This window comes from Rhea pennata, chromosome 1 (genome assembly GCF_028389875.1).
Source record: "Rhea pennata isolate bPtePen1 chromosome 1, bPtePen1.pri, whole genome shotgun sequence".
NCBI lineage: Eukaryota > Metazoa > Chordata > Aves > Rheiformes > Rheidae > Rhea > Rhea pennata.
Genome location: NC_084663.1, coordinates 52,268,743 through 52,278,068, shown reverse-complemented (window position 1 = coordinate 52,278,068; position 9,326 = coordinate 52,268,743).

Sequence of the window (9,326 nt, the reverse complement as noted above, 5' to 3'; positions counted from 1 at the left end):
TGCTTGGAAGAATGCTACTGGAAGCAGTGCACGAGAGCTTGCTGATTTTCAAGGATCACCTCCTCCAAGCTCAAGAATGGTTCATCCTGATGAGCAGGAAATCAAGCAAGAGTGGCCCGTACGAATGAACAGGGAGTTCCTGACTGAAAAATAAAAGGGAATGGTAGAGAAGGTAGGAGTAAGGACAGGTGACCGAGGAGGAATACAAAGACCCTGTCTGAGCTTGCAAGGACGGGGTTAGGAAAGCCAAAGCACACCTGACTTTGCATCTGGTAAGGAACACAGAAAGGTAACAAGAAAAGCTTCTGCATCAGCAGCAAAAAGAAAAATAGGGAAAATGTGGGCCTGCTGCTGAATGGGGCAGAGGACCTGGCCTTTTCTCTGTCCTCTGTCCCCAAGGTCCTCAATTCCTTCTTCACCTCAGTCTTCACTGGTAAGACTGGCCTTCAGGAACTGGGGCTGTTCAGCCTGGAGAAGAGAAGATTGAGGGGTCTTTTTATCAATGTGTGTAAGTATTTGAAGGGAGGGTATAAAGAGAACAGGGCCAGAATCTTTTCAGCGGTGCCCAGCAACAAGATGAGAGGCAACAGGCACAAAGTGAAACACAGGAAGTTCTGTGTTTACTTAAGGAATAGGAACTTTACTGTGAGGATGACTGAGCACTGGAACAAGTTACCCAGAGAAGTTGTGGAGTCCCCATTCCTGGGGACATTCCATTCAAAAGCTGGCTGGATGCAGTCCTGGGCAACATACGCTAGTTGACCTCGCTTCAGCAGTAGGGTTGAACTGGAGGATCTCCAGAGGTCCCTTCCAACCTCAGCCATTCTGTGATTTGGTGAACCTCAGGCTCCTGAGACCAACGAGGAAGTCTGGAGCAAGGAAGATTTGCCCTCAGTAGGGGAGCATCAGCCTAGGGAGCATTTAAACAGACTGGACATACACAAGTCCATGGGCCTTGATGGCATGTACCCACAAGTGCTGAGGGAAAGGGCCCATGTCATTGCAAGGCCACTCTTGATTATCTTTGAAAGGTCATGGTGATCGGGAGAGGTTCCTGAGGACTGGAAGAAAGCAAGTGTCACTCCTGTCTTCAGGAAGGGCAAGAAAGAGGAGCCGGGGAAGTACAGGCCAGTCAGCCTCACCTCAGTCCTTGGGAAGGTGATGGAGCAAGTAATCCTGGAAACCATTCAGGACAAGAAGGTGATTGGGAGAGGTCAGCATGGATTTATGAATGGGAAATCATGCTTGACCAACCTGACAGCCTTCTACAATGAAGACAGCTGGCTTGGTGGAAAAGGGAAAGCCGTGGATGTTGTTTATCTCAACTTCAGCAAGGCCTTCAGCACCATAGCATCCTCACTGACAAACTGAGGAAGTACAGGATAGATCAGCAGACAACAAAATGGCCCAGAAACAGGCTGAACTTCCAGGCTCAAACAGTTGCAATCAGCAGCCCAAAGTCCAGCTGGAGGCTGGTCATTACTGGAGTACCCCATGGGTCAATACTAGAGCCAATTTCTATTCATCAGTGACCTGGATGATGGGACAGAGTGCACCCTCTGCAAACTTGCAGGTGATACAGGTGCACCCTCCACAAGCTTGCAGATGATACAGAGCTGGGAGGAGAGCTTGATACAGAGATGGCTGGGCAGTCATTCAGTGGGACCTCGAGAGGCTAGAGAAATGGGCAGAGAGGAACCTCATGAGGTTCAGCAAAGGGAAACACCAAGTCCTTCGCAGAGGGAGGAATAACTCTATTCACCAACACATGCTTGGAGCTGGCCAGCTGGAAAGCAGCTTTGCAGAGAAAGACCTGGGGATCCTGGTGAACACCAAGTTGGCCATGAGCCAGCAATGCACCCTCGTGGCAATAAAGGGCCAACAACATCCTGGGCTGCATTGGGCAGAGCAGGTCAAGGGAGGTAATCCTTCTCCTCTAGAGATTCAGCCCTGGTGAGACCACATCAGGAGTGCTGTGTCCAGCCCTGGGCTCCTCAGTACAAGAGACACGGATATGCTGGATGAGTCCACTGAAGAACTACGAAGATGATTAAGGGACTGGAGCATCTGTCACAGGGAGAAAGAGCTGTGACTGTTCAGCCTGGAGATGAGATGGCTCAGAAGGGATCTTATGTGTATAAATGTATATAAATACCTGATGGGAGGGAGTAAAGAAGACAGAACTAGATTCTTCCAAGTGGTTCCAAGTGACAGGGCAAGAAGCAGGGTACAAACTGAAATACAGAGAATTCCATTTGGACATAAAAAAAAATCCCTGAATAAGACGTATCATCACAAAATAAATGAAACACACTCTGGGGTGCACGCCAGGTGCTGAAGCTCTAACTCTGCTCACGTGTAACAGATTTCAGTTGCTCATCTTCAGCTAGTTCGTGATTTGTTTGAGCAAGCACAGCTGAAGATATTCTTGAAATAAAAACTGCACTCCCTTGAAGGATTTGTACCAAATGCTTCTGATGAGGAAAACTGCATGAGAGGTGTGTTTAGTCAGAGGCTTTGCCACCTTTCAGCTGTTGCAGTAATTTGGTGGCTCAGGGGAACATCCTGTGATTTTTGAACTGAAAGCCTGTGCCCCCTGAGCCCAGTCCCAACCATTGACACAAGCCAGAGAACAATCTGTCAGCAAACTTTTCCTACGTGCCTTTTTGAAGCGGTGCATTCTTGTTTTAAACCGTGGGGAAGTGTTTCCCAATAACTGGCACGAGCTAGAGCCATCTCTTCCCTGAAAGACACACAATTGCCTGAGAACTGCTAGATAACCCTCCAGCCTGAGCCACCCCTCCCACGCAGCATGTGAGAGCCAGCAGGTTAGTGGGCTTTGAGCCTGCTTTGCGCACGGTGCAGTTTGTGGGGCTCCTGCAATTTTAATGAAGAAATGAGCCACCGGAGCTGGTTGAGGTCATTCCAGCTGCTGAATAGGAGGGAATACAAATATGTCTTCCTGCTCTACTTATGGAGGGGAGCTGGCGAGATGAGGTGCAGAAAGGGACATGGAGCAAAGGCACAGCTCAGGAGCACATAGCAAGGGACAGGCAGGGAGCACTGTGGAAAACAGAGCTTGGTTCTGGACCCAGCTTAGGAGACAGTACTCCTTACCATAAATAAAGCAGCAAAGGGTGCCAGTCAGCAAGGGGCAGCTTTGGCCTCACAACTTTTAACAAAATGGGATTGAGATGGTTGCATGGAAACATTAAAGAGAAAAAGAAGAGTGGCAGGGGTAGGCTGGACTTTGTGGAGGAGGAGTGTAGTAAGGGAGTCCGATACACCAGCTGTTTGTCGTGCCCTTAGGTTCCTGTAACCAATACAGCCGTGAAGGGTGGGGAACACAGCTCTCAGCTGCTGGTTCCCTCCCAGCTTTGCTGGAAACTCTGCCCTCTGGGCCTTTCCAAGTGTGACATTTCTCCTCTGTGCACAGACAGAGCGGGCAGCAGCAGAGCAGGCCAGCACGGCCTTGACCTTCGGCCAGCCAAGCTAACACCTGCTGTGGCCACAGCCAGGCCACTGCAGCTGCTCTTGCAAGCGTGAGCCTCTGCCTAAAATGTCCCTCTTGCTGGTAAAAACATAGGGATTTTGCTGAAAAACAGACCATTGTTATTACTGAGTTTTAGCTGCTGCAGGGTCTCATGTAGCAGTCCATGAGTTAGCAAGGGTCACGAGAAGACATACATGAAAACCAAGAAAACACAGAGTTCAGATAAGATCCAGTGTAACTGTAGCCCTTTTCGCACTGTGCCCAAAGCCCCATAACATATAAATCCACAGACTGCATAGAGTGCAGAGAAATGGAAAGTGAAAAGTGTAGGACAGAGCATACTGCAGTCCTTTTGCTAGAGGAAAGTTCATGGTCTGGGGCTATCCCAAGCTGCATGTGCCCGCTCCAGCCAACGGTGTTAGGCCACAGGAGTAACGTTACACATGTTCAAGTTGATTTTCTTTCACTTTTTTGTTGTTGTTGTCCTTAATGTTAATTCCTTCACTTCTAAAGGCAGGTTACCCTTTTGTACTGTGGTTTTCCCTTGACTCTCATGAGATACGCTGGATCTCTCAGGACACACACATCTATCTTTTGAAAGGGAGGGGCAAGGAACCAGCAGATCCGATCAAAGTCCCTTCCCACAAACAAGAGAAAGTCCCATTCCCCTTATCTTAATCATGTCGTAAGCAAGTTCCTCTGACTAATTCTCTTGCCATTCATTACAGCTCTGCCCGGCAGAGAGAAAGCACTTGGCACGCGTTTGGCAATGACTGCCAGCTCCTCAGATTGCCAGATATTTTTATTGGGCATCTTAAATATTTCCTGGTTTCCAAAAGTTCTTGTCTTCCTGGTGTTCCAAAGAGTTGTAAAACACATCTTGGCAGCCACAGCTCCGAGCTAATGGGCATTTATTTTTCCAGAGATCCAGTGTTTTCCTAACGCGTTTAACAAAACAGCCATGACCTGCTCAAAGGAGCTCTAAAACAAAGAGCAAAGTAGGTGCCAAAAATGGATGTTGTACAGCAAGATTCTGAGTCTAATGACTTTATTCAGCAGGCTGAGTAATCCATACAATTATACATAAACAAATGCAGTCTGTTGGCTGCTGCAGATATCCAATATACTAATTAAAGTCAAGAGAACAAAAAACATTTTAAATTAACCTGATTTTTTTTCATTATGGAGACTTATTTATTCTGGAGGTTATTCAAGTGATACGTTCTTGAGGAGAAATGTGTTGGCCCATAGCTATATTATTTTAAAGATAACAGAGAGAACTCAAATTTTATTATAGGTCTTACATGAAGTTCTTTCTATACTTATTTAATTTAGCATATAGAAGAGCTGTAAAAATACTAAGCAATATAAACACTGAAAAAAATGTTGAGATTTAAAAAGGAGCAAATTTTCCTGTCACATCTAAACATTGTTATCAACTGAAAGTTAAAAAATAACTGATGTCAGTATGTTAGAGCTAATCTTTTGTGCAAAAACCTATCAGACTTTCTTCCTTTCTTCTTCTTCCTCTTCATATACGTATAGAGCTTCAAAAAAGTGCTATGTACCCAACATAAGCATATGGGTGACTTAAGAATGAGACGTTTCAAATCTCTTCATTTATTATTCCTATGATTTTGTGAAGGTTAAGCTTTAAAGTAAGACCAAAGCAGCACTCCCTGAACTTTGGGAGTGTACAGAGTATCAAGTCTAGACCTATCTTTTAGGTTTTAAATCCAAAATCTAGAAAACACCCAGTTCTGCTTCACAATTGAGATGTTGAATTTTCCTCCTTCCAGAGGTCTCTGTCTGCATTGGCACTCAGCTACAACTTGCATTCTCTTTTTCTCTTCCTGGTCTTTTCACTACAAGAAATACTCAGTCCTCTCTTTTAAAACACCTATAATTAAATAGCACTGTCATCTTTAAAGGGAAGTAGGGAGAAAAATAGGGTAAGACATCTAATTTTATGAAATTTTCTGGTTAAAATGGTTTCTTAAAATAATAACTAAACTTAAAGATCTCTGTAGCCAACTTATGACAGGAGTAGAGTCAACTGGAAACACTGATGACACTTTTTGCATGAGCTTGAATTAATTTTTACCTCATTACTTTCAAATTAATTATATTACACATATCAGACTCCTCCTGGCAATTTGCTAACATCTGGACGCCCTTATTACCCTTGCTATAATTTTTTTACACAGATGCCTGTATGCTCTTTTGGACCAAATGATTATTTTGTTGGATAAGTCCAGATATTTCATTGGTCTGCTCAGGGTAATTTTCATTGTTTCTGTCATTAATTTTTTGCTTCTTTCTCACTAGAAGGAACATTTCATTTGACTCCTACATAAATAGAAGAGGAAATATTAATTACCATAAAATTCTGCTAGAAAAACCTCAGGTATCAAGGAAGTGATAGCTGCAACTTCATTAAGAAAGATCAGTAGACAGGCTGAACAACACACACCCAGGACTTACTGTCCTCCTTTTTCTCTCTACAGCCCTAAATTATTATCCTGTGGCTTATCTGTTCTACCATTTCACAATAGAGAGAGCTGGGTCCTCTTCTAGCTTACTTAAGATTTCTTTTCCAATAAAAAAAACATAAATGAACCTTACAGAGACAAATCCATAGCTCCTTTCTTAATACTGTCCCCAGGGTGCTGGGGAGCAATGGACCGTGACGTGAGCATTAGTACCATGACTTTTTAGCAGTCAGGTGGGGACATGTCAGCTGCTTCCGCAGTTGATTACATGTTCCCAGTTTTATCGTATTTTAAGATGACAGATTTACAAAAAACACCCTCAGTGACTGTGCTCTTTTAGATCCCACAAGAGAAGACAGTTGAAACCAGTTGCAGATAGAGATGCAGCAATACTGCAGTTATGAAGCCTCTGCGATCACAATAAATTTGCTTTATTCTTGGTCCTATAGAATTGTGGAAACCACTGTTTTGATTAAAGAGTTGATTAAGTAACAAAGATTTCCAGGAAAGAAAGCTCAATTTCAACCAGTGCTGATGTTTACACTTTATGCAGTGCATATGAACAATTCTAAGCATGATGAAAAGGAGAGGGAGAAAAGAAGTCCAAATATATGAACGTGATTGCCAGGAAAAATCACTGTGGTCTACACATAACTTCAACCTGTCACACATGATATTCAGCCTCTGGAAGCAGCTACATTTAAAAAAAGAAAGAAAGCACTTACTTAAATGCGAAAGATTGTCCAAAAGTTTCTGAGCCATTTCTTTGAAGGTGTTAAGTAAGGTTGAAACGTCCATTGAGTCAACTTTCATTGAATCAAATCACTGCTGTTTGTTGGTGGATACAAAATGATCCTGCTAAACTGAGCTCCTCACTGTATCAAGGGTCACTTCTAACTTCTGTCCCACATATCTGTGACGGTAAGAAATAGCAACTGCATCCACCAGAGATGCAACCGAGCTGTTGTGTGCCGACTGACCATTTCCCAGATTTTCAGCGGGTTGTTCTGTGTTGTAACAACAGTTTCACCAACTTTGTGTTCCTCCTTGTGAGGGAGGAAAGTTACCATTTACCACTTTTGGAACAATGATACTTATCCTCAAAAGGATTCCTGTTTCTGAAATAGTCTATCATGTGGTCTTCACTATACTAAAGATGGCTGTTTCTCTTCCTCTTTCCTCCTTGCCAGATTATACTTAAACAGATTCTTATTTTAAATCCTTTCATAATATTTTCCATATTTTCCATATAAACGGTTCTTGTAGTAACTATATGCATGCTACGTAATTGGAATGGGAAGGAGAAGCCATTCAGTTTATGCATACGCAACAAGGTGGCCTCTCTGTTTCAAAAAATTTGGTGCACATTGCAAGATAGTTTGAAAGCAGCTGGTCTGGCTGTTTTGATAGCCCTGTGAGAACATCAAGTTCCTGTCACTTGGATCCCCAAATGTTGACTAAAACCTGGAAGAAAGAAGGTATTTTCTTGTATCTGTTCTAAATGCAATTAGTGAAATAAGCTACTCAAGTCTAAACTGAGGTTTAGAATTTTGAAAAATATTCTTTTCAGTCCTAACAGTGTAAAATTATAAAATTTTTGTTTTGAGTGGCTTTTTAATAAACTGCATTGTGTCAAAGTAGGATTTAGCTGTACTGCAGCCATACCCATATCATTTATCTGCTGATATCAATTTAAAGATCCTTATTGAAGTCAAATTAGAGATGCATCCATTCACCTCAGTAGAATACACACTCTGCCTCTCATGCGGACATACTGTTGTAGATTGGATTTTGCTGGATAGAAAAGGAACCACAGATATGAAAAGAGAATCAGCTAAAGTTCTAGTCTCCCTGTTTAATTGCTTTTGTAGAGAAGACAAATCATCTGTGGATTCAAATAAATGTACAAGCAAAATTCCAGTTATGTTATTCAATTGTATTTCAATAAAACAACAAAATGAGTGTTAGAAACATTCTAATCTCATGTGCATCACAGTGGCAGTATAAGGTACATCAGAATAGTAATACTGAACTATCACAAAGTACATCATAGACTAGACAGGGTAGTTTTCATTTGAATTTAGTGAGACAATAATAATAATATAAGACAAATTAAGTCATAGCTTACTGAAATTCTCCATTCTGAAAACAGTATTAATGCCACAATGAGTCCTTGATTTGCAGCTAACTGTCTGAGATAATACAGCATGCTCTACCTGTTGATTCAAAAAATGGTAGAAAAAGGCTAAAGCCACTTTATGCTGTCAAATATATTCTTTTATGGCAAAAGAAAAATGTTTTTAGAGATAGATACTCTATTAACGCTTGGAATGCACAGTACTTTGTACCAACAGTGAGACTGAAGCAATGATGAAGAAAAGTTATAGATCAAGAACTAAAGACTTTACATGTGCAAGTGAGCTCATTCACCTGAATAAGGACTGTTGGGGTTTAAGTCAGGAACTCTACCAGTATAATACTAGAAAAATATATTTAAATTACTTCACAATAATGATTTGAGCGAGAAACCTAATCTCAAGAGGACTATGATTTCCTTTCAAAAGGATTAATAATATTGCATCACTAATGACGATTTTGTATTCAAAATTGTTTCATGCCAGCACAAAATCTTTGGAAAGGGAGAGATCTCACTAGTATCCATTTTATTGCCTTATCCAGACTCTGTGGGCCAAGCGTAGAAAGCAGACTATGGATCACTTTGAAGGAATCATTGAAGGAATACTGTGCCATTTCTGCAACAAGTTCGTCTTCCTATTGATGAGTGACCACATGTAATGGCAGTTCTGTGTCATCAATCTGCTTTTCCCTCCACTCTGATCTCTTAGCATGAACTTGCAGTTTGACATGCATTAAGCAGCTCAAATGCAAAATCCTAAGCATCCTAATACAAGAATCCTAAAAAGACAAAACAGAGGAAAGTTTTCAGCAGTAGGGTAATGTCCAGTAGGACCACTCCGGACCAACTCACATGTCACTGGCACCCCAGGAAGCACATACATATATCACTGTGGATCCACCATCCAATATGACCTTGTCCTGTCTCTATACAAATGAGAAGACTGAGGCACTCCACCTCCTAAAATCGTAGGCTAGCACCAGGAAGGAGCCCTGCCAGGGCTGGTCATCTCCTAAGGGGTACAGGTCCTCTGAAGGGGATCCGATGGCAGGGCCAGAATTCATCATCACATCTCCCAGTTCCATTATTAAAAGCCCTCTTCCTCGCTGTTAGAGGAGAATCACTACTATCTAGCTGCATAGTCAGAGTGTTACATGAATGAATAAGAAAATAACTATGGATACCAGCCGATTTGGGGCAGGAG